At 48.5% G+C, this 26,998-nt stretch overlaps 1 protein-coding gene across 4 annotated transcripts in view; it reads right to left on the reverse strand.

Moving 5' to 3' along the window:
• Window positions 1–26,998, reverse strand: part of Zbtb7c (zinc finger and BTB domain containing 7C) — a 332,122-nt gene that overhangs the window by 73,463 nt on the left and 231,661 nt on the right. The window contains exon 1 of one of the 4 annotated variants that reach the window (XM_052155625.1): window positions 12,300–12,595. The exons of the other annotated variants lie outside the window; for them this stretch is intronic. The gene's annotated coding sequence lies outside the window, so the exon portion shown is untranslated. Of the gene's footprint in view, window positions 1–12,299; window positions 12,596–26,998 lie in introns of those variants that run through there. 4 annotated transcript variants of the gene reach the window in all.

Consider the following 26,998-nt stretch of genomic DNA (forward strand, 5'->3'; position numbering starts at 1 on the left):
GTGGGAACACTCCTTCCCAAGGCCTGAGGCATCTGGAACGGGAGGGAGTAGCTGCTAGGCCCTATTAAACCCCTACCTGCCTGAGGTCGCCCCTACTGCATTTGGAAGAAGACCAGTGCGTAGAGGAGGAGGGCTCTGCCTCCTCAGTACAGCGTGTCTTTCCGGTTACTCCTTGCCCCCCCTCCCCCCCACCTCCCAGCCAGGCCTTCCAACTGCTGTCCCTTCCCTGCTATCTCAGCTTCTCCTTCCAACTCAGCTGATCCTGAGCACAGGCCCCACAAGCAGTTTCCACATCCTGTGACCCACACGGTTCCGGAGCTCCTTCTTCACAGGTGTGTCTGGCCCCATACTGTCCAGAGAAAGTGCTTCTCTTCTCCTTCTTGGAGGATAGAGAAGGGTGGACCAGCCAGTCTACGCTAGTAACACCACACAATCGGACCAGGGAGGCTGTAGCCTGGTGTGAAGAGCTGGGTTTTCCTAGAACCAGCTCTTCTTATGCCATCAGAGCTGTGGGAGAAGGGAAGTTCTGGAGGGATGGTAGGAGCTTGTAGGGGGCAACTATGGAATACAGAATAATGCCAGGGCGGGCAGGCGCCTGTGGGGTGGAGGGCTGTGGAGCAGTAGAGGAAAAGCTGAAAGAAGGTTTGCATTAATATCTGTTTCCCTGTCCCCAGGGAGACGCTAAGGGGAGAGAAAATCAAATGAAACCAAGGGTCAGGGCCTGGAGAGCTGGCTTAGCAGTTAAGAGCTCTTGCTGTTCTTGCAAAGGACCAGACTCTGGCTCTTAGCATCCACAGGAGGTGGTTCACAACCACTATAACTCCAGTTCCAGGAGGTCCGCTGCCCTCCCCTGATCTCCATCGGCACCCCCACACATGTTCACATGCATGTGTAAACATACACATATGCACATAAAGAACATAAGTCTTTAAAAACCCTCAAATCCCAAACCCATACCAAACCAAACAAATAAACAACAACAACAAGAACAAAATCAAGGGCTAAGAGGTATGCCCAGAGGCACATGCCTGTAGCCCCAGCCCCAGGGAACACCTGGGAAGGGGGTAAGAAGACCAGCTTGGGCTGCAGGGTGAGACCCTGTCTTGAAAAACAGTTATCAAACCAGCCAAGGACACGCAGGCTTCATAACTTCCCAGTGTCTCCCTTAGTTTAAAATTAGTTACCTAAACTAAGCTTAGGTGTTTAGCCAGGACAGGTACACACACACATACACACACACACACACACACACACACACACACACACACACACAAATACATATACTCATACACACATGCTTATACACATATATACACACAAAGGAATACCACACACACAAACACATACACACATACATACATACACACCCACTAACATACACACACACAAACACATATACACACACACTTACATATATTCACATAGGAATACCATACACACAAACATATCTACACATACATATACACCACACAAACACACATATAAACACATACACACCTGCACACTGCTCTCACACACACATACACAGACAGCAACCACACATACACATACACACACAGAACAACACACACACACACACACAAAACACCACACCATACACATAGTCCAGAGCAAAACAGCTGTGCCCAGGTGACACCCCCAAACGTGTTCCTTTCAAAGCCACTGAGTAGGAGGCCGCCTCAGGATCTGGAAGCACACCAAGCCCATTTCCTTTGATTGCAACTTCCACCCTCCTAGAATTTCTCCTTCTCGGCAGGTCCAGGTCATAGGGACATTAATCCCTATTCAAATGAACCTTCAAGGCTCTTCCTTCGTTAAAAAGAAAAAAAAAAATGTCTCCCACCTCCCAAAGCTGCAGTCCTGTATGCATTCCCAGGAAGGGAGGGGAGGGGCTCAGCGCTGACACAGGAGCTGCCTCAAGTTTCCTCACCTGGCTCTCTCTTGTTGGAAAGGAGAAATGCGACCCTTCTTTCCCTCCTCCCCGAGGCCCCCTCCAAGAGCTTTAATAAACACTGATTATTTCGGTCCCCGGAGCACAGCTGTCCCATGAATTGTCCAGCTAGGGTTATAGGGTGGGAGCCAAGGCTGGAGCGCAGAGCTTAGATCTCTGGAATAGAGCTGCTGCCTTCCCTCCTCCACATGACCCAGCAGGGGAGGGGGGAGTCGTCCCCCACCCCACCCCACCCCTGCCTCTGCTTCAGATCCAGTGCGGTCTTTTTTCTCTCCATCCTCATGGGCCATTTTCTAGTTTTATAACCTCCACCCTCCCATATATATGAAAATATAAAAATTAAAATCTGTGAGCCACATATAAAAGAACATGTGATACTTATCTTCCTTAGTCTGGCTTATTTCACTTAACATAATAATTTCCAGATCTACTCATTTTTTCCTGCAAATGTCTGTGGCCGAACAAAATTCCATTGTGTACAGGTATCACATCTTCATTACCCTCGTATCTCTGGATAGTCACAAGGATGCATTAAGCAGATCATAGATGATGACCAACTTGGTTTCACCCCAGGGATGCAAGGGTGGGTCAACACATACAAACAGCATAGAAATACATGCAAAATATAGCATCAAAGTAGATTTAAGGACAGAAACCACAGTCATCTCAATGGACACAGAAAAGGCATTTGACAAAGTTCAGCATCCCTTCATGATAAGATCCCTGAAGAAATTAGAAAGAGAAGGGACATATTTCAATGTAATAAAGGCTTCGTAAGACAAACCTGTAGCCAGCATTCTACCAACTGAGGGGAAACTGAACGAGTTCGTCTAAAACATCCTGGAGCAAGAGGAGTCCTCACTTTCTCCACTCTTTTGTAGTACAGCACATAACCTTTTTGCTTTAGCAATGAGAAAAGAATCAGTAGGAAAGGACGCCAGTGACCTCAGCTGCAGCTGACATGATCCTTAAATCATGCTCAAAGGACCTGAGAGGTTCAGCCAGAAACCTGATAAATACTTGCAAAGTAGCGGAATACAACCGCGCTAACTTTTTTAACAATAATGAACGAATGTGCTGAGAAATTCCAAAAGAAAACTTTCCTTCACAGTAGTTTCAGAAATAAAATAAAATGTCCAGAAATCAACCTAAGAAAGAGCTGTGCAAGTAAAACTTTAAGTCAATAAAGGGAAAAAAATGGAGGGAGACAGTGTTCTATGACAAAATTAATATGGTAAAAATGGATATATTGTTAAATATACATTCAGATTCAAGGCAATGCTCATGAAAATTCCAATAACATTCTTTATAGAACTAGGGAATGATTCTAAAACACACAGGAAAATGCAACATAGCAAAAGCAGTCTAAAGAAAAAGAAACCATGATGGAAATATCAAAATGTCAGATTTCAACATATACCACAGAGCCATAGGGACTAAGGAGCCTGATTCTGACACACACAGACAGACAGGTAGCGAACGACTAGAACTGAGGCACAAACCCACACAGCTACAACCACCACATTTTTGATCTATGTATCAAAGATATGCATTAGATTAAAACAAAAACCCTTCAACAAATAGTGCTGAGAAATCTGACACCCACAAGCAGAATAACAGAATGAGATACATATCTCTCACCCTGCACACAAAAATGTATTCAGAATTAACCAAGACCTTAATACAAGGCCCGAAATGTTAACGCTGCAATAGGGAAACACATTAAGATACGGGCACAGACAGAAGGGGACCAGAAGGAGCACAGGAATTGATAGTGCGTGGTTACAAAGTTTCTATACAGCAAATGAAACAGTTACCAGAGTGAAGAGATAGCTGTCAAAATGGGAGAAAATCTTTGACAACTAAACTTTAGACAAACTTTTAATATATAAACTATATAAAGAAAAAACAAAGCCTGAGCACAACCAAATCTTCCAATCACTAAATGGGTCAATACATTGAACAGACAGCTGTCCATGGAAGAAACATAATGGGGGCTGACAACATGGCTCAGAGGGCAAAGGCAGTTGGTGCTAAGCCTGATGACCCGAGTTCAATCCCTGGGATCCACATGGTAGTAAGAGAGAACTGACTTACAAAATGTCCTTTGACCTCCACACATGAGCTCCATAGTACATGCACATGCACACGCACAGACACACACACACATACACACATAGACATACAGACACAGACACACACCCCTCTCATAAAGACAGACAGAGAGGGCTTCTGAGAGTTTACAGGACATTATATTTTAAAAAGTATAAATGACCAATACATAGTTTAAAAGTATTCAGCGTCCTAGCCATCAGGAAATACACATTTAAACTATTTTAAGATTCTGTCTCACCCCAGTCCCAATGGCTCAGATCCAGGAAGCAAATGACAACGCATGCTGTCTAGGCACTGCTGCTGGGAGTGCAAACTGGTGGGGTCACTATGGAGATCAGCATGGAGGTTTCCCAGAGAACTAAAAATAGTACAGCCATAGGACTGAGCTATACCACCCCGGGGTTTGTACCAGGAAAACTTAGCACATAGATGCTCGCACATCTGTGTTTACCATGTCGTTATGCAGAAGGGTTAACACATTGCAACAGACAGAAGCACTTCTTGAGCAATCTGCTTAGGGCCAAGCTACAGTGAGGACTGGTGGTACGCACAGCTCAGAGACAGGTTCAAGGGCAGAGCTGCCTTCCCTTTGCCAGGAATTCAAGTCTTGATGACTCTCTTGTGTCTAACTCTGGGATCTCTAAAATTGTACCCAAGGGAACTAGTTTCAGGATGGTTCTCAGCTTGCAATTTGCTGGCACATTCTTTTTGTGGGCAGAAACTGAACTTTGGTTGATTTGCTACTGACGGAATGGGGCTGGGAAATGTTGGTTGAAGAATGAATGAATGAATGAATGAATGGCAATCTAAGCTACTATTAGATCTATTAGTAAAATAAGGGCAGGGGACATTCTAAGGCTCTACTCAGAAGTGGGTAGCATATCATGGGGAGAGGGCAGAGAAGAAAGTGACACCAAGTCAAATCCTGTCACATCCCAGCTGTTTACATTCCCAGACCAGCCAGGACTGCTGCAGAAGCTCATCTGGTCATCTGGTCTCTGTCCTCAGAGAGCGTGGCTTGGAGCACGTAAGTTCCATTTCGTAATTCCTGCTATCTCCTGCTCCAAGACCTCGGAACAATTGTCCTCAGAGTATGTGACATACAGAACAGTCAAAGTTAAACTTCAGAGTCTTCTTTCTATTCCAGGGCTTGGAGTTGCTCTAAATGACAGAAACTGTTCACAAATGAAATGTACCAGGCTGTGCTGTACCAGGCTTACCCTGAACCCGCTACACACATGTCAGCTATGTGAAATTCTCTGGAGAAGGAGAACCTGACCTACTGCCACATGAGTGGAAGGAGTCAAGGCGCAGAGGAGACTGTGGGTCCTCAGACTTCATCACCACCCCACAAAGCCCGGCTGCTGCTTTGATTTCTCTTCTGCCTCCTCTCTCAGAGGAACTGTCACCTACCTAGGGCCTAGAGGACTAAATACTAACTTGAAGATAGATCCAGCCTGTTCTTGAGCCGCACAGGCCAAATTTGAATACAGTGACTCCCCCAATGATCTACTGGAATCTCCTTCTAGTGCTAAGGTTTGTTTCATGAAGTTATAGAATATCTAATGACCTGCACTCAACATGCTCAGATACAGGGCAAACTTTCAAAACCTTTGGGTAGTATTAAAGTGGGTTCCCTATTCCTCATGTCTCATTCGGACCCACTTCTGTTGAGAGTGTGTCAGCCCTCCATCGTCACAGCAATCACAAAAATCATTTCACTGCAGACCTTAGATGTCACTGAGAAAAAGAGCAGTCAGCCACACAGAAACAATAGAATTGTTACAGAGAAACTTAGAGGGAAAACTGGGTATGAGTTCAGAGGACACATTGGTGACAGGACATCCCAGAGGACAAATGTGACCGATGCTTCCCTGGGCAGATTCACCTGAGTAAACAGAATGGCCTTCAGGAGAGGAGAGAGGCACACATCTATAATCCCAAAAGTCGGGAGGTTGGGGAAAGATGTAGTCCAAGGCCAGCCTGGGCTACACAGCACCACTCCCCCATCTCAGAAAACAGAATAAGACAAACCAAAGAAAACAAGACTGTAATGAAAACATTTTACTCAGCAGTATCGACGAGGGGTTGAAGAAAGGAAAGTCTCTTTACACTGCTGACTGCAGTGTGCAAGATTCCAGCCACCATGAAAGACAGTCCAGCAGTTTCCCAAAGCTTAAACAGGATCGTCATGTAACCAGAAATCCCCACTTTTATGACTATATCCCAAAGAATGAAACCCAGGGCCACACAAAAGCTTATATGCAGATGATCATAGAAGCGTTGTTTATAAGAGTGTGAAAACAACCCAAGTATCCGTCAGCTGGTGAGAAGATAAATTAAATGTGGCAGAGCTACGCCAGGATCAAGTATTGATGCATGCTCCGAGCAGATGAATCTCTGGAAAGCATTGTGTGACCTAAAGGAACAGATCACACATGGTATCATATTCCATCTAGAATAACATCCAGAACAAATAAGTCCAGAGAGACAGAAAGTAGACTATTGATTGGGATGAAGTGGGCAAGGCACTTCTTTTTGTTGTGATAAAAATACTCTAAAATAGATGACACCACAGTTACATGACCCTGTATATAAGCTAGAAGACCAGAGGAACACGGGCAGGAAGTACGAGTCAATGAAATCACTATTTAAAAGCAAAAGCACATCTTTAATCCTATTTCAAAGCTGAGGCAGGAAGGATCAGGAGTTCTAGGACATCCTCAGCTACCCTAGGGAATTTGAGACAAGCACAGGCTACCTGAGTTTCCATCTCAAAGACAAAATCGAAATGAAAGCTGTTGACAGATGGTGTAGCAGTTCAGAGCTTGTTACTCTGACAGAGGACTCACACAGTGGTTCACAGCCATCCCTAGCTCTAGGTCTAGGGGGATCCAATGCCTTCTTCTGGCTTTTCCCAGGCATCAAACTACACGTGGTACAAATGTAGGCAAAATGCACATACACAGAAAAATCGATAAATCTTTAAAAACCAGACAAACCCATCCACAACACCCCAAATCTAGAATAAAATAATCCTTTAAAAGAAATTCTTATTAAAGGTGCATGCCTTTAATCCCAGCCCTCAGGAGGCAGAGGCAGGTGGATCTCTGTGAGTTCGAAGCCAGCCTGGTCTGCAAATTGAGTTCCAGGACAGCCAGGGCTACACAGGGAAACCCTGTCTCAAAAGTCCTCCATCCCACAAAGAGGTCTTACTTCGTTCTGTCTCCTAGAAGTGGCCTCTGATAAACCTATCTCATATTAAAGAAGCATCAATAGGAGCTGGGCCCACTGTCTATTCTGCAGTGGACTGTACTAGTACCTTCACAAAGATCAGTGGGGCAACTGGTTATCTCTAAATAATGGAATAGACTCATCTGTCAGAACCTGGCACAGTGGTTCTGCGGGCAAAGGGGACAACCTGATGGCCTGAGTCTGAGCCCAGAAACACACAGGGTAGGAGAGAACTGACTCTGAGTTATCAGCTTAATTACCACATGTGCTCTATGGCTTATCTCTGCCCCCCACAAGTATGTACACACACACACACACACACACACACTACAATTTAAAAATATAAAAAGAATGGAGAGACTCCATAGATGACAAAAAGTGAGAGTCATGTATGCATAAGTTCCCATACATGTATAGGCAGCACAGACATTGCTGAGGGCCAAGGCTGGTTACAGGACATCACTGGGGGGGGGGGGGTCACAAGTGCCTCAAGTTTGTATGTAACTTGAAAAAGCCCACAGAGACTGCCCACCTTCTCAGGCCACTTCTCAAGTTCAGAATCTCTGTGGTCCTGTTCTATTTGCCCTGTGGACGGATGGATCATTGACCACTGTATTACTGCCAGCCCCTGGGTTCCTGCCTTGGATCAGCAGGCTGTGACTGACCAAGCTTCTCTGTCCCCTACTCCCTGTCACGTCTTCAGTGGGAAGGGAGAGGCCCATGATGAAGACAAGATTGAAAGGTCACCCTAGATGGAGCCCCTCCACCTCAGACCTGGATGGAGGGACCTCCCAGATCCAGGAGGGCAGCCAGCGTCCCCCCTCCTCCATGCCTGGGATCAAGTCCCTTTAAGGGATCCGAAAACCGTGCTTCAATCCCCAATGTCATTCACCAAAGAGCAATCCTCTCTTCAGAGGAATTACTCATCGGGCTTCATCATAGAACCTCAGTATTCAAATTTATTAAGCAGCGACATTCAGAATGCCTGTGAGCAAAGGCTGGTTTCACGGCTCCACCCCACTAGCTGGTCACTTTCCCTCTTTTTTTGCTTAGTCATGAGAAGTCTAGCAAGTTAAAGATCAAAACAAATACTAACACACACACACACCCACACACACACCCACACACACACACACACACACACACACACACACAGAGAGAGAGAGAGAGAGAGAGAGAGAGAGAGAGAGAGAGAGAGAGAAGCCCTTCGTGGAAGTTGCGATGTGGTGCTTCAGAAAGGAAAACACGTCTGACTAATATGAAGGAGACTCCAAATTGCTCTTGGCAACAATCTCTCAACCCGATTCCCCTCCCTCTATTCATCTCCGCAGATCCCAGCCAAAGGAAAACAAACTGAACAGCCCTCTCCCTGGCCCAACCTGTGGGGCTGCACGGCCGAGCGGGGCTGAGCCAACAAACATCCCTGTGCAATTATACACCTGTGTAATTGCTGTAAACACAGGCCAGCCAGCGCAGTGCAAGCCACCCTCCCCAAGCTAAGCATCTCAGTACCAGGGGGAAAACGACTCTGCTCCCTCAGTGTTATCAGCAAAGCGTGGTTTGATCCAGCGACCTCCGGCTCAGACATGCATTTCCCCTGTAGGAAAAAGGGGGAAAACAACTCTCCTTCTGGCTAGAGTGCTGCGATGACCACAGAGGCAAGATCCCAGAGCATCACCCAGCCAGTCAGGAGCTGTGATATCTATCAGTTTGTGGTCCTCCCAGAAGTGACAGTTAATGTTAGAGGTAGTTATCATGCCACTTGAGATGGAAGGAGAGTTAACAGGCCAGACCCTGAAACAAGTATGGCTGTTTCAGGCTCCCTCTGACACTATTCAGACCACGGATGTCTGGTCAGCTAACGAAGAGGGCAGAGTGTCAGGCAATATAGTTAGTGAGCCCGGATACCTCCACGGCAGACTAGTGTAAGCCATCCTGAGACACAGGACTGGCCTGAGACCTGAGTCACCAGTCCTAGTCCACTATCAAGTCCTGTGTCAGTGGGCAAGCTCATGTTTCATGGTAAGGTCAGGGGCTTGAAACAGCATGTGAGGCCTGAGAGTGTGGGATGTGCTGTCCCGGCCACTGAGGAGTATGACTGGTGTATCAGGAGTGTGACAGACTGCGCAGTTCTTAGCCAGCCTGGCACGGCTCCAAAGAGGGGCCAGTCCTCTCAGAAGTTGCCCAAGGCTGCTTCTTCATCTGCAGTTGTCATGTGCCAAAAACCTAGAGACTCATTTCAGAAGCCACCACTGTAGTAGGCCTGAGACCATCTAAAAGGCTGGGGCTCCACTGGCTTCCCGGGTGGGGCGAGTTCTGGGAGCCAGGGACAAGGACTCTGACTTTAGCATGGTGACAGTTGTTAGTCCCACTTCCTCCTTGCCTTCTCCCATCCCCCCTCTTCACCCAGGCCTCCTATGAGATCTTCCCACCCACAGCCTTAGCTTAGTCAACCATCCCCAGCGAGAGCCAGAGAGCCAGGCATTCAGGTTAAGACTCCCACAGGCAGAGGTCAGGGCCTGGCTGATTTCATTTACTGACAGATACCCAGCACTTACCACAGTGCCCGGAAACACCCTCCAGACAATACAATAGCTGTTTCAAATTGGCCTGACTGGAAAATAATCACTTATTTTTTTTAAAAAAAAATTAATTCTATCTGTAACATTTACATACCATTTTTATATCATACTGTGATTGAAACTGTCTCCTCAATTATTGGCCTATGATTCTAAAAGACAGAGGATATGATAGGTGGCTCTGAATTCAGGCTCATAGATAGCTTACCTAATCCTTTTGAGCCTCAGTTTCTTCACCCGCAGAGTGGGACTGATGACCCCAACTCAATGGGCTGGTGGAGTTCAGGAGAAAATGTGGACCAGTGCTCTCTGGCAGGGTCTCTCTCTGAGTTCCACTCCTTCCTATGGCTTCTCTGATTTATCTTCAACACTGAACCTGACCAGGCAGGTCAAGGCTCCTGCTTTGTAACCTGCAGGTCTTTGTACTCTCAGTCTGGTCTTCCTACTTAAAGTCCCTGGCCCCATGTCATCTGCCTTTTGAAGTCTATCTCGAAGTCCTCTGGCAAGCTATGAAGAGCTGGGTTCCTTTCTGGGTTTCACGTAGAGCAGCAGTCCTCAACCTTCCTAACGCTGTGACCCTTTAATATAGTTAGTTCCTCATGTTGCGGTGACCCCCAACCATAAAACTGTTTTGTTGCTACTTCATAATTATACTTTTGCTACTGTTATGAGTCATAATATAAATAGATGCGAGTTTTCCGGTAGTCTTAGGTGACCCCAATGAAAGGGTCAGTCAATCCCCAAAGGGGTCCCTAACTCAAAGCTACACATGGGTCACCTATGGACTTATCCTATGTCTCTGGAGGGGAAAATGAGAAAAAGCCAACTCCAATACCCTGTGCCTCTCCCGGCAGGGCTCAGAAAGATGTTGTACGGTCCTTCCATGTCTACCAGTTCTACAAAGTCTGCTCCTTCCATGGGGGGAAGGTAGTGTCATGGGACCGGGTTGGTACGGATGCCCACAGTTCTGAGTAAGGGGTCGGGACTCCTATGCTGTCCCTGGTGTGGTTTGGGAGAATGACTGACACCTAGTTTCTGACCTGGAAAATGGCATGGATGGGGGAGGGGTGTCTTGGGGAAGCTTGTGGAACAGCACTATAGAAATACTATACTCTGGTCCAGAGACCAGAGATGGGGTGGGTCGGAGGGAGGTTGGAAGAATGGGCTTCTGTCCCCAACTCAGCTCCTGCTGGGTTTTAAGGGGCTATGGTGGCAGTGCCCAGGTAGTTGAAAGTTCATCCCCAGGAGGCCTCCTAAGAACCCAACCAGCGAAAGCGCTAGGGGAGGGGCGGAGGTAAGGCTTGGACTTTTGCCAGTTGACCCCACTCCCCGATGCCTCCACCACCACACCCACTGCCCAGAAATTCATCTACTCTGAAGAAAACCCGCCTACCGGCTTTGATCGCTTCCTTCACATTTTAAAGTCCCCGAGTCAGAGGGGTTGGCAGTGGCATCACCCCAGCCAGCAGCGGAAAGGCGCAGAGCCAGCACTGGCTGCTAAACCAAGAGGGCAGCTGCCCCTTGCCTGTCTGTCCACCAGGCAGCCACAAGCCAGGCAGCAGAGTCCAGCATGGCAGCTGGACGCCAAGGGAATCCTCACCATGAGGCGTGAAGACTACAGGACCCAGCACAGAGAAGCTCCGTTCAGGGTTGGGCTGGGTGGCGGGCCACTCTTTCTAGCCTCCCGCCTAAGCCAAGACCCCCGGGGACTCAGATGTTGCCAGGGGGACAGAGGCAGGGTGAATTCACGAGTAGGTTTCCCTGCACTTCCCACACCACATTGCCTCATCCCCAACAGAGGTGCAAGACCCCAGCTTGAGTTACTCCACCAGAGAGGGTTTTCCCCATCTGCCCACCTGGGATGGAGAGCACAGAGGTCCCTCCACTCCCTCAGCTCCAGATTCAAGTCTTAGGTCCCTGACTCTTACCAGAACGCTTAAGGGCATCGGTGGATTCTCCTATTATTTTTCTGCTCACGTCTGGGGACCATGACTTCAGCCAAATTACCATGGTTTTATCCCTTCAAGTTTTTGCATCCGATACTCTGGCAGACCAACTTTTTTTTTCCTCCCGGGACGCGGGGTGTGCAATTTAAATTGATCATATTTGTCCACAACCGCCTTTAGCGGTCTCAAAGGAGACTGCAAGGAGGAGAGACTAGGAGTGTCGCCGCAAAGTCTCAGATTCTGCCCCCCGAATCTCTGCACCCTCATCCAGAGAGGCTAGGTTCAGAAACGATTCAGCCGCGGTGCCAGGCAGAGGCGGCAGGAGCCGCTCCGCTCCGGAGGCGCCACCCGGGCCAGGCGCCCGCCGAGCTTCCCCGGGCGCCTGACCGGGCTCCGTCCCTCCTCCTCCCCGCCGCCCATGTGCCCCGGAGCCCGGATCACATCCCACCCTGGCCGAGGCCGCCGCAGACCCACCTGGCCACCCCGGGGACGTCGTGCTCGGGCCGGGGCTGTGTCCTGAGCGCCGCCAGGGTCCGAGGGTGGGTGTCCACGCGGCAGCGCTGCTCCGGGAGCCTGCGGCAGGCAGCCGGGGAGAGGTTGTCATTGATTCGCGCTGGGCGAGTTAAGCCATTCCAGGAGTGGTTTGGAGCGAGCACTCCCACCCCTCCCTCCAACCAGAAGTATTTGGCAGCCAGCCCCTTCCGTCCACCTGTACTGTTGAACGCGGGACAAGGACCAATTGCTCCAGTGGCTTTTTCTGCGTTTCTTTAGAATACGCAAATCTACCCTTTAGGAAAGGTAAGACAGAAATGAAAGCAAGGGTGGTGGAGTGTTTTTTTCCCTCCCCCATCCCCCTCCTTTTCTCCCCTCCTTTTCTCTAATATTTCACAAAAAGCCTTACCACTTATCTCCAGGCAAGGGAGGCTTTTTATTATTATTGTTTTATTCAATTCTCTGTGTCTGTGTTTTATTTTTAGAGGCAATTTTGTTTCCATTTGCCTGAAACCTGAGCCCAATAAAATTACTAGAATTATATGTTTTCTCCTTAAAGGGTCGTGATTGTAACTTAACCAAATCAAACACTCTACAGCGATCATTCACACACACACACACACACACACACACACACACCAGATCCTGGGGGTCATGGGCCCTGGCCCAGGCAGGGTCATGAAGTCTGAGGAAGGACTGCCTCCTCTCTCCATCAGCAACCACGCACTTCAGTCTGACTCAATGCTATCCCACTTGGGGTGGCCAGCCACCATTACAGAGGTGTGGCCCAGCACCCTCTCCCCAGCCTGCCCACACCACACCCTTTTTGTAAACTGCCTTCTGGGAGGCTCTGGCTGGTTGATTCTGTCAGGTCTCCCTCCCAGAGCTGTCTGGTCACCTGGGGGACAATGGCTATTAACTCTTGAACAGCTGGGTGTTCTCAGGAATGGGGAAGGAGCTAGGGAGGGAGTCCTTGTTGACCAGATGTCCTGTGTGTCACAAACCACGGGAGACTGTAAGATGCTCGGCCTTCTTATGCCACTGTCCCAAGGGCAGAAGCCCTACCTCATCCTGTAGCCAGGATACAGTGATTGGGGCTTCGAGCTGCAGAGCCTTGAAGATGTTCCCACTAATCTATGACTTTCATCTTGGGAGTGTGTCTGTCCAGAACCCATAGAAAGGGTCTCTCTGTAGTTCAGACAAAACCCACTGCTTGGCCAGGGTTTCTGTATAGCTTGGAATGAACTTGTCAGGTTCCCCAAGCTTGAGCAGAAGAGCCCAGGAGGCAGGGGGAGGGGGAGGGGCTGCTGTGGAATACAGAATTGGGGGATGAGGGGGAGAAGGGAGCACTTCATCAGAGCAGATACAGAGTCTCCAAGATCCATGAGTCCATCATCATCAAAACCCACGTATTTCAGGAAGGAAAACCAAAGAATTGAAAGTCAAACGTTTGTCCACAAGTCACTAGCTCAATAAATAACCAGGGGAAATTCTGCTCCACTCCTAGACCTGGGCAGGTAAACAGATGGCGATGGCAATGGTGATGGCGATGACATTGGTAACCAAACAGAAGAGCTTGTGTACACACCCAAGGGGTCTGCCCCAGCAGCCACGGGGGAAGTGCAAGGGGGTCACTCTTGGCTTCCTCCATGGGACAGATAAAGCATGGATGCGGGGTTGGAGGGTGTGGGGCAAAGTGCACAAAGCACCCCCCCCCCAGGAGCAGGGTGTGATGTCTGCAGTGTGCGTGCCGTGCCGAGAGGTCACAGCAGCAGGCAGGCAAGCTTATGTGCACAGGCAGGCCAGAAGTTTATGCAGCTGTGAGGAGGAGGTCATGGGAGGAGGGCTGGGAGTGAGGGCTGGAGGTGGAGTCCTGGGCACGTAGATTGCTGGCCCGCCTCGCCTCCCCTCAGAGGGTTCTCTTAGTGGGTCAGGCATCAGGTGGGGGCCTGAGGGGTAAGGCCTGTTCCTGGATGTGGCTTCAGTGCAGGGGAGGGCCTGCCTTTTGGAGAAGTGAGAGGGAGGCCTGGAACACCTTTGCAAAGCCAGCTGAAACGGATATGCAAAGAGGGCATGGGCAAAGAGGGGGGGTGCATGAGGGCTGCTGAGGGGAGGGCTGAGGAGGGGAGGTGACGGCTCAGCCCGTACCAAGCAGCCCTTCCTCACAGGACTCCAGCCAGCTCTGGAAGGAGTGTCTGGGTAGGCGAGAGGGTGGTGCCAGGGCCACTGAATTTACAGCCAAGAGCCTAGAGGAGAGCTGGCCAGTGTCCAGTCTACCCGCTGGGTCCTGCAGTGGACAGTCAGTGTCACGCCTCCTCCCTCCGTCCTAATCACAGTGTGCGCCCTGCTGGGACACTCCCTTTGGAATAGATTTGGACAAAAAAAAAATGGTGGGGGGGAAGGGAGCACCACCCCTTTAGCATTACTCAGTGCCAGCTGCCTCCTGGGAACAGGAACATACAGAAAGGCAACATGGAGAGGGCTGGGTAGGCAGAGGGGTGGCCGGAGGCTCCGGGAGCCACCCACAGAAGGGGCTCTGGGCAGGGCAGACTCTAGACCCGTGATTGCCCATTTCCTTCCAGGCTGGTTCCTTCCTCCTTCCAGCTCTCCGTGATCCCTCCCTCTTACTCACCAGCTCTCCTGCCCCTCCCCCGCCCTCTATCAGCTAGCCCTCCACCCTTGACTCCTGCACTGTCCTCCCAGGTCAGACCAGCCAGAGCACTACGTAGAATGGCTTCACAGGCACACTGACTCTTGCTGGCCCTCAAGCAAACAGACCCTATGATCTAGTGACCGAGGGTCCCTTCCTCAATCACAGATGTGGCTCAGGACCTGCAGAAAACCCACAGTCAAATCAGCTACTGTTCTTACAGGAAACCAGGGCAGGGCCTGCTTGTCACCATGGTGTGGGCAATATGGACAGCTCTTACGCACGGGCCACACAGGAGCACAGTGTCCACATGTGCAGACATAAAGAGGAGGGCAGGCATCTGAGAGGTGTCTCCGGAGAAGCGACTGAGCATTTGCTGAGGGTCTAGTCCCTCACTGGGCCCTTGAATTGACAAGCTAAGGGGTTCCTGTCGCCTTCCCACCTTCCCGGGTACTGAAAAGGGAACTGAGACTCTAAAGATCTTAGAACTCCCTCAAGGTCTCATTGCACGGCATATAATGAAGCTAGTCATCACAGCTCGGTTGTCATGGCTAGGATACCCAAGGGCTGCCAAGGAGTTCAAGCCCTAGATCTTTGTTTAGGTGCACTATTGGTTCTCTGTAGAGCCGGGCTTGGCCCATAGGTGCCTCAGTTTCTCCACCTGCTGAACACAAGTACAGTGTCTCTTACTGACCCCAGAAGGTATTATTAAACAGAAGGCTGAATTCTGCCTTCTGTTCTGGAGAATGCCTTTGGCTCAAGCCAGGGTCAGTCGACTTAGCCATCTCCTCTGTTTTGGGCCCTGCTTTGCCCATAGCCAATCCCCTAACAGCTAGTCCATTTTCACAACAAATTAAAAATCTCTTCCTGCTACCCCTCTGGCTCCCTAGACAATGTCCCCCCAAAGCCTCACACTGACTTCTACAGAGACGTCTGGGGCCATCTCTGACTCATCTGTATCCTGCCCCGTAGCCCCACACCGCATGATCGTTCACACAATCTGATCAAAACACCAACCTGGTCCTGGAATCTATCTACTACCAGTAGTAGAGCGTTTGCCTCATATGCATGAGGTCCTGGGTTCAATTACTGGCCCTATAAAAAAAAATCAGACCGTGTGCAGGACACTTGAAGTGCTCTGTGCACCAAGGCCATAAGACACTGTGAAGTCCCAGCTGCTCTCAAACAGCCTCCCTCCTCCTCCTGCACTTCTGTCACACAGGCAGTTCACACCCCCTTCCCCTGCCTTTCACTCCCTGACTTGAAATGCCTCCTTCCACCTCGGGCATTTCACCCCCTCAAACGGGGCTTTCCAGACCATACAGATAAATCAGGAGCTCCTCTCCCCTCCTGTCCTCTGCCCAAGGCCTTTGATCAAAGCTCCATGTCATTGATATATTTTATCTAACTGGGTGCTTCTGTTGATTGCTTTCTTTACTGACTCTCCTTTAGAACGGAGGGTTCCTGGGGGCCAGGGCCAGGTATCCTTCGTGCCTGGCACGTGGGAGGCACAGGGCTGCTGTATGCAATGGCTGCTGAGAGAACTCACAGCCTGGGAAGCACAGCACTGGATCTGTTCTGGGCTTTACCACCGGTAAGCTGTGTGCTCCCTGTACCCTCGGCGATGTCCTGTGCCTCTCTAGAGCCACAGCCTCACCGTGTGGTGTGTGAGTGGGGACCATGGATGTGCTGCTGGGATGAGACCTTTTCGCACAGATGTGTGATGTCTAAGCCTGCTTTTGTCCTGGGAGAACTTGTGGAAGGGAGGCCAAACAGCGAACACCCTGCGGACAGCTCTGCATGTGGCTGTGGCAAGGCCTCACCTCTCTTGGTTTAGGCCTTGGCTTTCTGTCCCAGAGGATTGAAAGCTTTATCACAGTCCTGATACAAGACTTGGTGATGGTCTGCAATGCTACCCTGTTCCTGCCGCTGACAAGACGCTTGGGCTTGGAAACTGAGCTCCTCTGGAGATAGACCCAGCATGACAATTGCCTTCCTGGTAGCCTCATGCTCCCAGTGCACCAGCTTCAAGGGTCCAGAGCTTCAAGGGTCCAGACCTAAGGTGGCAACAACTAGTATAGGCACAGATCATGTTCACTTCAGCTTCTTACAAGTGTCCTGAACCTGCTTTCTGGATTATTGCTGCTGTTGTTATGGTTACTGTTATCTGGCAGTGCTATAGACCAATCCTAGTGCTCCCTGCATCCTAGACAACTGCCTTACCACCAAGTCACCTCCCTGGCCCTGAACATGGTATCTCACTTGGCCGTTACAACAGTTTTTGAGAAGAGCCCCACAAAGACCCGTATCCCTTTGCAGATGAGGAAAACAAGGCCCAAATTAAAAAAGGAGAAAAGGAGCCTTCTGGCCCCAATGAGGGAAACTCCGGGTGAGGTTTCCAGTCTGGTAAAAATATATATGGCATTTTCCCCATGTTATAGAAAGTTTATGAAACCAGAGAGAGAGGTCACCTGTGATGAGAGGACTGAGTATTTGTGGTGGCAAAGGCAGGCAGTCTCCTCACTTCTTTCCTCTCTAAGCAACACCACCCTGCCTTCAGTCCTCACTTGACAACAACCCACCTTGATCTTGTCAGATGCACAACATGCATTTAATCAGGGTTTGAGGGGAACAGAAGCCCCAGGAATGAGAGCAAGGGGATGACGATATGACACTTCCCACGAAGATTCTCCTCAAGGACCAGCCTTTTCCTTCTTGGCTTCTCTAGGTTCTTCTCTGACTAGAGAAGACCTCTACTCAAGCTCTGGTGGTCTCTTGTGCTATCTCTCTGACCATAACCAGAGCTCACGCAGGTATGGAGAGGGAGCCATGGACAGTCTCCACGTCGACAGCCCTGCATGTGGTCAGTCAGTTTATCATCAGTGGACCCGTCTGCTGCTGTGCTTCAGAAGCAGATCCAGTCACTGCAAGCTCCCCAAACTCCTCCATTCCTCCAGGTACCCAGCAATCATCCAGGGAAGCAGACCTGTGGAGCTGGCTGGCCTTTGGCTGCCTGTCCGTAGGAGTTGGATGATGTGGGTGAGGGGCTGTGCCTAGGGAAGGACTGGATGTCTTTGGAGATCTGCCTCTCACTTGTTCCTGGGCCAGCTGGTGCTTGTCTGGGGCCAGCCAGGGAGTCTCAGAGGCACTGAGTAAGCATAGGTGCTGGGGTGTTTGCCCTTGGGGGAGTAAAGAAAAGAGCTCTGTTGAGCTGGGACACAGGGCAGGGCTAAGCCACTGGAACAGGGATAGGCTCCGGCTCCGAGTCTGGCTGACTGTGTGGTTAGCAGGGAGAGAGAACAGTGTCCTAACCCTCGGCCCAAGGTCTAACTTCCTCTTAGATTGTATGGCACTCGGGGCAGTGGAGGAAAGGGTGCCAGCTAGCAGCCTGAGCTAAGCCTGGCTGGGGTGGGGCTGGGCCTGTCACCACCGGAGCAGGCTGGCAGCAGAGGGGACGAGGCTAGGTCAGATCCACAGCAGGAGGAGGGGGGCATCATCTGGAGGGTATGGGTGGGTTCCCCTTTTTTCTCATTCTCTTTCTACCTCCTCATTCCTCCTCTTTCCCTTCCTTTCACAGGTACACACTAGCCCTCCCACCCCCACCCCTGCCTGGCTTTCCCACCTTGACTAAGGCTTTGGCAGTAACTTGGCAAACAAACCTCCAGAGCTGACCTTCCAGCAGAGGGACAATAAACATGTGAGTGAGTATCTACTAAGCCTCAGGTAGGCGGGCCTGCTCTCAGTCCCTTCCATAGCACAATCCCTCTCACCTCAATTGATCCTCACCCTGGGACGCCAGGAGAACAGGAATTATAACGCCCATATCCAGTGAGGAAATGGGATGAAGGGTGGGGAATTGGACTTACTCAAGGTCACCCCGAGTAGGCCTGACTCCCTGCCCAGTGTTCCTGCTGCCAGCCCTCTTCCCCCAGCAGTGGAGGCTTAGCTCTGTTCTTCTTAGAGAAAATGTTTTTTTAAGGAACATGTGTACATAGGAAATTAAGAGAAAAAAATGAACAAAGAACTTCGACCTAGACAAGCTATGAATTTGCCTAACATTAAATGAATATTTGATATGCAAGCTAGGCTCCCCAGGGGTCCAGCCACCCTCTGGCCTTGACCCATGCTCCCTCGGGTAGACATGGTGGACTCCAGGTTGTTCTCTCTGGGCCCTCTGCATTTGTGAATTCTCATTGCTCACTGCTGGTTACTGGGACCCTTTGGGCATAAGAAATGTTCTCAGGGTGTGAAGAGTCTACCCTTAACCAACCTCAGACATATTCTTCCAATCCTACTTAATTAGGCCGTGCCTTTAAGCTCTGTTCTGGGTCTGCCTAGGCTAGTTACAACAAAAACCTGCTCAATTCAGGGAAACAGCTGTCTACCCCACTCCTGATATCTAATCACTCTGGACTCCTTCTGGGAGAGTCTTATGACCTCTTTGTTTGTTTGTTTGTTTGTTTGCTTTTTTTTTTTTTTAAGACAGGGTTTCTCTGGGCAGCCCTGGCTATCCTGGAACTCACTCTGTAGACCAGGCTGGCCTTGAACTCAGAAATCCGTCTGCCTCTGCCTCCCAAGTGCTGGGATTAAAGGCATGTGCCACCACCGCCTGGCCCTTCTGGGAGAGTCTTAATTTTGTTCAGCAAGAATTCGATGTTTTCTCTTAGTACTTTTCTACCCACAGCACTGCAACCCCTCCCCACCCCATCCCCGCACACTCCCTTTGTGTCCTTGCATTCAGAGCTGAGCTCTGGGTCTCTCCTTTGAATCCCTGGTTCAACTACAGCCAAAGCAAGAAGAGGAGACCTACTCTTACTGTAACAGTCCCAATAAAGTTTCCCTTAGTCATTTTAGCAACTGTATGAATAACTTTTCTTTTAAAAGCTACCAACTCGGACACAGTCACATTTAATTCTGACACCTACATTGGCATCTAACGCTTCAAGTTTCTCCTTGGACGGAGTGACCAGAGAGGTCCATTCCTCATCCAATAGAGTTCCAGACGACAGCGCCCTGAGACACATTCAGAGCAATTTTTTTTTCTGAGTTTATTCTCCTAGGCTAAGTTAGAGTTCCAGACTTCGTCAGTTAAAAGGTTCTTATTTGAAACAAAGCTTCCAGGATGGTTATAGCTTTTATTCTTTCCTGGAGATTGGGTCCCTGGCTCCGGCAGGGGTTCCTGGCTCTGTTGTGAAGCACCGAGTCCAGAAGCTGTGTTAGAGTCAGGGGCACACTACAGAGCTGGATTAGAGGGCTGCCTAGAAGACAAGAGGCCCAGGGAGAGACTGGGCTTCTTCGTTCTGGGAGTTATCATTAGTTAAGAAGGTGGGAGCTTCTGAGTCAGCCCCACCCCGGGCCTGCCGACCTTACAGCTTCACCCGGTATAGCACTAACTCCACCCTCCTCCTCCCTGTTGGCATGATTAGATAAGGTAACTTTTGAAGTTTAATGGCTTCTCTAGGAGGTCTTCTCCCTCCTTTTACCCTTCACTTTCCCCAACTCCCTCAAGCTGACCATATGTTTCCCTGTAAGGCCTCCCTCCCCCATCTCCCTTCCCTACACAACTCTGTTCTTCCCACTCTGGCCTGCCAGGTTCTCACAGTCACTTGAACTTTAGACGACTGACCCTCCTGAGGGAACCCACAAGCAGCTGTACATCAGGGCAAAAGAGAATCTTGAAAGTCTCATCCATAAATATTGGCAACAAGCTCCAGCCTTCCTACTGAATGCTAAGCTTATAACTTTAGCTCAGTCCATCTGTCAGAAGCAACTCTTGAGGGCGATAGAAAGGGTAACAAAGCTGAGGAACACCTATAGTGTATGAACCCCAGAGAGCTCTAGTGTACAAACCCAGGACAGCTCTAGTGTACAAACCCAGGACAGCTCTTAGTGTACAAACTCAGGACAGCTATAGCGTACAAACCCAGGACAGCTGTAGCATACAAACTCAGGACAGCTATAGCGTACAAACCCAGGACAGCTGTAGCATACAAACCCAGGACAGCTCTAGTGTACAAACCCAGGACAGCTATAATATATAAACCTAGGCATTTAGATCTGTGTTTGAACAACTTATGGCTCAGGCTTAAGAAGCAAAGCTACAGTGTCAGACACAGATTATAGTCTGTGTCTATTCATGTATTCATGTGTATATCATATATGTGTAGTACCCTTTACCTCCAGATGGTCAAATTAACTTATCAAACCCTCTAAGACAGCTGTATTCAAACTGGCTTAGATATAAAGTATATGTGTCTCCTTTTGTCAATGGGCTTCTACAGTTAGCATTTTATCAGTTAGCTACTGGCAGCCAACTAGGATCAAAAATATCAAGTGGAGAATTCCCCCAAAGAAACAATTCATTGGGTTTAAAAATAGATACTTTTTCTGAGGGTTACGTGAGCACACATCCTGTGATCCTGTAGCAGCTGATCTGGCCAGTGAAACTGTTACTAGCTGGTAGGTAGCACACATATAGGATACACTGGACAAAGGGAAGATTCACATCCTCGGCATGACGGTTGGGAAGGCGGATGTCATCACGCGACCCACGATGACAGCCTGGGGATCAAGGAGCAGTTAACGAACGTTACCACACCCAATGAACAACCAGTGTCGTTCACCTCAGTTGGTCCCATCACACAGGTGTTGTATCATAGTCTTCCATTGTCACTGCACAGGACAGCAGGAGAATAGAGACCACACCTACCTAGGTTTTATTTATGATTATTGTTTCATTATTAATTATTGTTATTAATCTCTCACTATGACTAATCGACAAGTTAAACTTAATATAGGCATTCAAAGATCGGAAAAATGGTGTATTGTTTTGTAGGAATCCACAGGCTGCTTGGGACATACTATTGTAAGTGCTTTTATAAATTAAATATTCCTCAAACGCTCAAAGATATGAGTTTATCCAAACGTTTTCCAGGTTCATGTATTTAGGTAAACCTTTTGTAAGTAAAACAATTTTAACATTGTTGGTTTCATAAAACTAGCCATCCATTAACCGTGGTACAACCAAGCTGGGTGTTGGTGACACATGCCTTTAATACCAGCACTTGGGAGGCCAAGCAGGTGAACCTCTGTGAGTTTGAGGCCAGCCTGGTCTACAGAATGAGTTCCAGGATAGCCAGGACTACAGAGAGAAACCATGTCTTGAAAAGACAAACAAACAAACAAAAGTATGATAAAATCATATATTTTGTATTTAGTGTTTTTTGGTCTGTGTGTTTGTGTGTGTGTGTGTGGCCTAATATGCATGTCTTATAAAATAAAAACAGCTAACAGAGAAACCTAAATTAATAGACAGTTCTGTTTAATATCTTACACAGTTTTTATGAACAAGTGTACTGACTGTAAGTAGGAAAACATTTTATGAATAGACTTTACAATTATATTGTAGGCTGGCTAAAATAGTTTTCAAAATCTCTTTAGTAATTTGCTACCTTAGATCTATGCCAAATTAAACCAAATAACAGATCTTCATTGTGCCTAGATCACTTCTAAGGGAGCCAGGCGACAGAGGCAGGAGTCACAAAACCCAAGGTTGCAGGTCTATGCCCGTGGCTCTTTCTCTTTATAAGTACAGGAAGGCACTATATTTTGGGTTTGTTCATAAACACATTCTTTTTACCACATGGTGGTTGTACTGGGAGACAGTATATCTCACAAAAAAGTGAGGCGAGATGAGGAACTTACAAATTTTCTAGTTTGTTGCAAAATGTGTGTCTGTGACAATTTGTCTATTTCAAATCCTGAATGAAATACTGACACTGGATTGCTTTCAAAGGATATTTTTCTCTCACCTTGTTAAAAAAAAAAAGGCACAGTCAATGACAATTAGGAGTCAGCCTTGATGACTCGTGTCTATAATCCCAGCACTTCAGAGGCTGAGGCAGGAGGATAGCTATGAGTTTAAGGGTAGCTTGGGCTACACAGTATTTTAGGCCACTCTGTGTTACAGTGTCAGGTCCTGTCTAGAAGAGTGACAGATTGAGTTGACTTGAATGAAAATATCAAAAAAAAAAGACATTTTCTTTTCTTTGTGTGACATGTAAGTAAATGGTATTGGTGGGAATAATTTGGAAGTTGTATAAAGGTCTTCAGATGTGTGGCTACTCTTGCTGTTCATGACATGCCTAGTATAATGCCATCAGTCATAACTTTGGAAATTGTTTTCAAACACTGTGCCATGGAAGCCACCAAACTTAATAACAAATGAACTCCCGTCAGTTCTCTGGCCATGACCCTCTTAACTCTGCTGTCCCACGTGGAAAGTTCCTACATTACAGATTCCTTTCTGAAAGCTGGCCACCAACTGCTTCAGAGTTCTTTGTCTTCAGCAGAAAGGGGACTGCTCAGAGCCTCATGGGAGGAGCTGTGGTAAGTTCTTTGGGGTCCAGGTCTCTGGTGGCTTTCCTTGTGCCCTGCTTCTAGAGTAAATCAGGATTTCCAGACTTCTAGGACAAAAGCTGCTGTATTCATAAGCCCACTCTCCCCAGGGAAAGTGAACGCAGGAATGATTATTTGAGACAGAATGGAGAGGTAAAGGGATGATTGACACTGTTCATTACCTTGCTGCTGCCTTGGGGGTAGGGTGGGGAGAAGTCTCCTTTTCTTTTGCATTAAGCTATCCAGAACCTATAGCCATTCAGCTGACGAAATATCTTTTCTCCTCATGTCTCGTCTTTCCATAACTCAGAATGTTCTCCACTGAAGGAGAATCATCTATTTATATACATTTAATACTTATGATCTCTTTGTAACAGGACATGATTAGAAACACCTGTTGTATATATGATTGGCTGGAATGTCATATTTGAGGATAGGGCAGCAGATTATGACCAGGCATTATAAAAAGCTGAAGTGATTTCAGAAAGCCAGCGCTTACAGCGCCCGCCCTCTTGGGAAAATCAGACTAGAACCTGGCTTGTAAATGCATACCAAAGGTCACTTCTGGGTAGCTCAGGAACTTTGGATATATTTGGATATTTAAGGATATCAATATACATACATTCATACATATATACATATACATACATATATGTGTATATATATATACACACACAGTGTGTGTGCGTGTGTGTGAGTGTGTGTGTGTGTGTATGTTTGTGTGTGTGTACGCACATGCGTGCTTCTGTCCGTTTGTGTCTGTGTCCCAAAGGTACTATGGTGGCAGGGTTCTGATTTATTTCCATGCTATGAGAAGCTTGTCGGAGTGCAGCCTCAGAGTCCCTAGGTTAAGTTCCTGCTTATCAAACAAACAAACAAACAAACAAACAAACATCCCAAGTTATCCGTTACCATTCTTACTGTACTATGCTCACAATCTGGCCAAATCTGATGAGACCAGACTTATTTTATAATTGTATATTGCTGGCCTTTGTTAAAAAGCATTCAGCGACCACAGAAGACAATTTTGTATTTCAGTGAGAAGCATCAGTGTGTCCTTGTGGTGAGGAGTGTCTGTCCTCTTCCTCAGCTGTGGGGTTGGGTCCTCAGCCTGCTCACTCTTCTGTTTGCTAGGGTTTGACTATGAGGAGTACAGGGGTGGGAAGATGAGGGTGTGTGTGTGTGTGTGCGCGCACACACACACTCATGGATGAGAGGGCAAGTGGTGAGTGCAGGTGAGGAAGCGTAGTGGCTAGAAGGACCAGTTGGCTGGGAGGCTGACTGCTGGGTATAAGAATTGCTCACTGGTACTTTCTCTGTGGAATCCACACCAAATGGAGCATGGCTGTAGCTGGCTCCAGTGTCACTACGCTGGTGTCCTGGTCAGCCAGGGTTCCTGAGTGTGGCTGGGCTGTGGCCCTCTCTAAGGCCAGACACACTGGAGACCATAGTGGCTCTGCCCAATGACTGGTCTTATCAAGACAGGGATCTTCAAATTGCAGCTAGACATTTTCTATGCTCTCAGGTTAGATTTCTAGGATAGACAGGAGGACAGAAAGAACTAAATAGCCACTACAAGATCAAAACAGTGTACTTGGCTTCTTGAATATTTAACAGCTCCATAAAGTCAATACATTTTCTCTTTTACAGGACAGCTTTGAACCAGGATCTGAACTCAGTTCCCATCTACCACTTCCGAAATCAGCGTTCATGGTGGAGAACTGGATGCTTTGGGGCTCTGAATGCAACAGGAGAAACTAAAGCAAAGTACAAGGCAGGCTCTGCTAATCACAGTAGCAGGAAACCAGGAGCACAGGGCCATTGCTTGAGGCTGGCGATGCTGTCTGGGGACATCTGCTAACAGAGAAGCAACAGCTTTCTCTCTGCCGGGTCTACTGAGACATGCATTTCGGGGTGAGGTAACTGTAAAGTTCTCAACAGATCGAGCCTCACTGAGGAGAGAGCAGTGCAGCAGGTGGCCACGCTGTGCAGCAAGGGAGGCCCAAGCAGCTCTTGGAGCCACAGCCAACTCTCATGGATGTGTGGGTAGGACGTAGACTCCTGGGACCCATGTGGGCCCACAGAATTGGAATTTGAACCCCATTCTGCCTCCTCTCTGGTTTCCTGAGGGTTGTAAATGAAGCAATGCTGGTTGGTGATTAGGTTTGGCTGAATTGTCATGGCAATGCCACGTGTGGGATGGCACCCAGGGAGGTCATGGGCCAGGGGGATGGCCACTTCCAGTTCTCCAGTGTCCCACCAGACTGGGTCCTGGATGCTCTCTAGGCTCCTATCTCAGCTGTACTGGCGGCTGACGGCTCCATGTTCCTCTCTGTGTTTCTGCTTTGAGAGCCGAGTGCCTCTGCTCTGCCCATCCTCCACAGTTTTCCCTTTGGTCAGGCAGGGGAGGAGGTCATGTACATTTGCACTGTGAGTTGGACACAGATAAGGGTTGTGGGTAGTGTGCTTGAGAGCGGAGAAATGGGACAGAGGTGAGGTGACAGCCAAGAGGGGCAAAGGCCAGCCATCTAGCCAGCCTGGTCAGAAACATTTGTATATGCAGGGGAAAATGTCAGGGGAAGATGTTTGGGGCCAGGGGCCAGATGCTCCACGTGCCGGACAGTGGAGTCTACATATTGAGGAAGGGCAAGAATAAATATAGACCTTAGCAGCCATCACGGGGACATGGCTATTCATGAAGAACCTCGACTCTGGCTCGTCAGGCTTACTGGTGTCACACAGTAGGCTTCAAGGGCTCCCTCAACCCTAGACTACTCTGTGGAACTGAGTACGGAGCATGTTTCCTTTTCAGGGGGAAACAGGTTGCATCACGCATTAGATTTTCAAAAGAGTTTCTGAGCTCCAAAAGAGTTCAAGAAAGAATATTCTGGAGAAAGAATGGAAGCCAGCCGGAAGTCTAACCTATTTCATGAGTTACATAGATATTGTAGGGAGGAGAGGAAACAGCTCCAAAGTGGCCTTCCTCACACAGAAAGATGGCAGGAGAGAGAGACAGAAGGGTTCAGACGAGAGCAAGATGAACAATTGTTAAAACACTAATAAGACAAACAGAGCCACTCACAACATACAGGGGCAGCAAGGACTCACGACATCCACCACCCTTCCATTCTACTTTTCCACTGTATAAATGGATGATATTGAAACTGGGAAGAGTCAGGCCCCCGTTGCGGAAGTGTCCCGAGTCATTGCCCTCTGAGGACGACAGGAGGCAGAGATAAAGCGTCCCTGAGGTGATGAAGTCACTTTGTGAGAAAACGGGGTTTGGTTTCACAACTTTTCCAGAACTGTCTCTTGCGTAAGATGGGACACATTTGACAAGACTCCCATAGAGCCCTTATTGAGTGCTTGAGAAGTGCCTTACAAGTATTGTCTTGTTTATTTCTTACAGGAGCCCTGGCGGTTTGAGCAGCACCATGGCTTCTATTTTACAGGGGAGGAAATGGAGCCCAGAGGTGTTGAGTCACTTACCCCAAAGCAAACAGCTGTTAGCGAAGCAGTTGTACAGGGAGCTGGTTGAATTGGTCCACGGTGGGACTGGTACTTGGACGCCCTGCGATAGCAGTGATAGCTCGTGGTCTAAGTCTCTTGTTTTCCATAACAGGGCTGGACCCTG

This window comes from Apodemus sylvaticus, chromosome 13, assembly GCF_947179515.1.
Source record: "Apodemus sylvaticus chromosome 13, mApoSyl1.1, whole genome shotgun sequence".
Lineage (NCBI taxonomy): Eukaryota > Metazoa > Chordata > Mammalia > Rodentia > Muridae > Apodemus > Apodemus sylvaticus.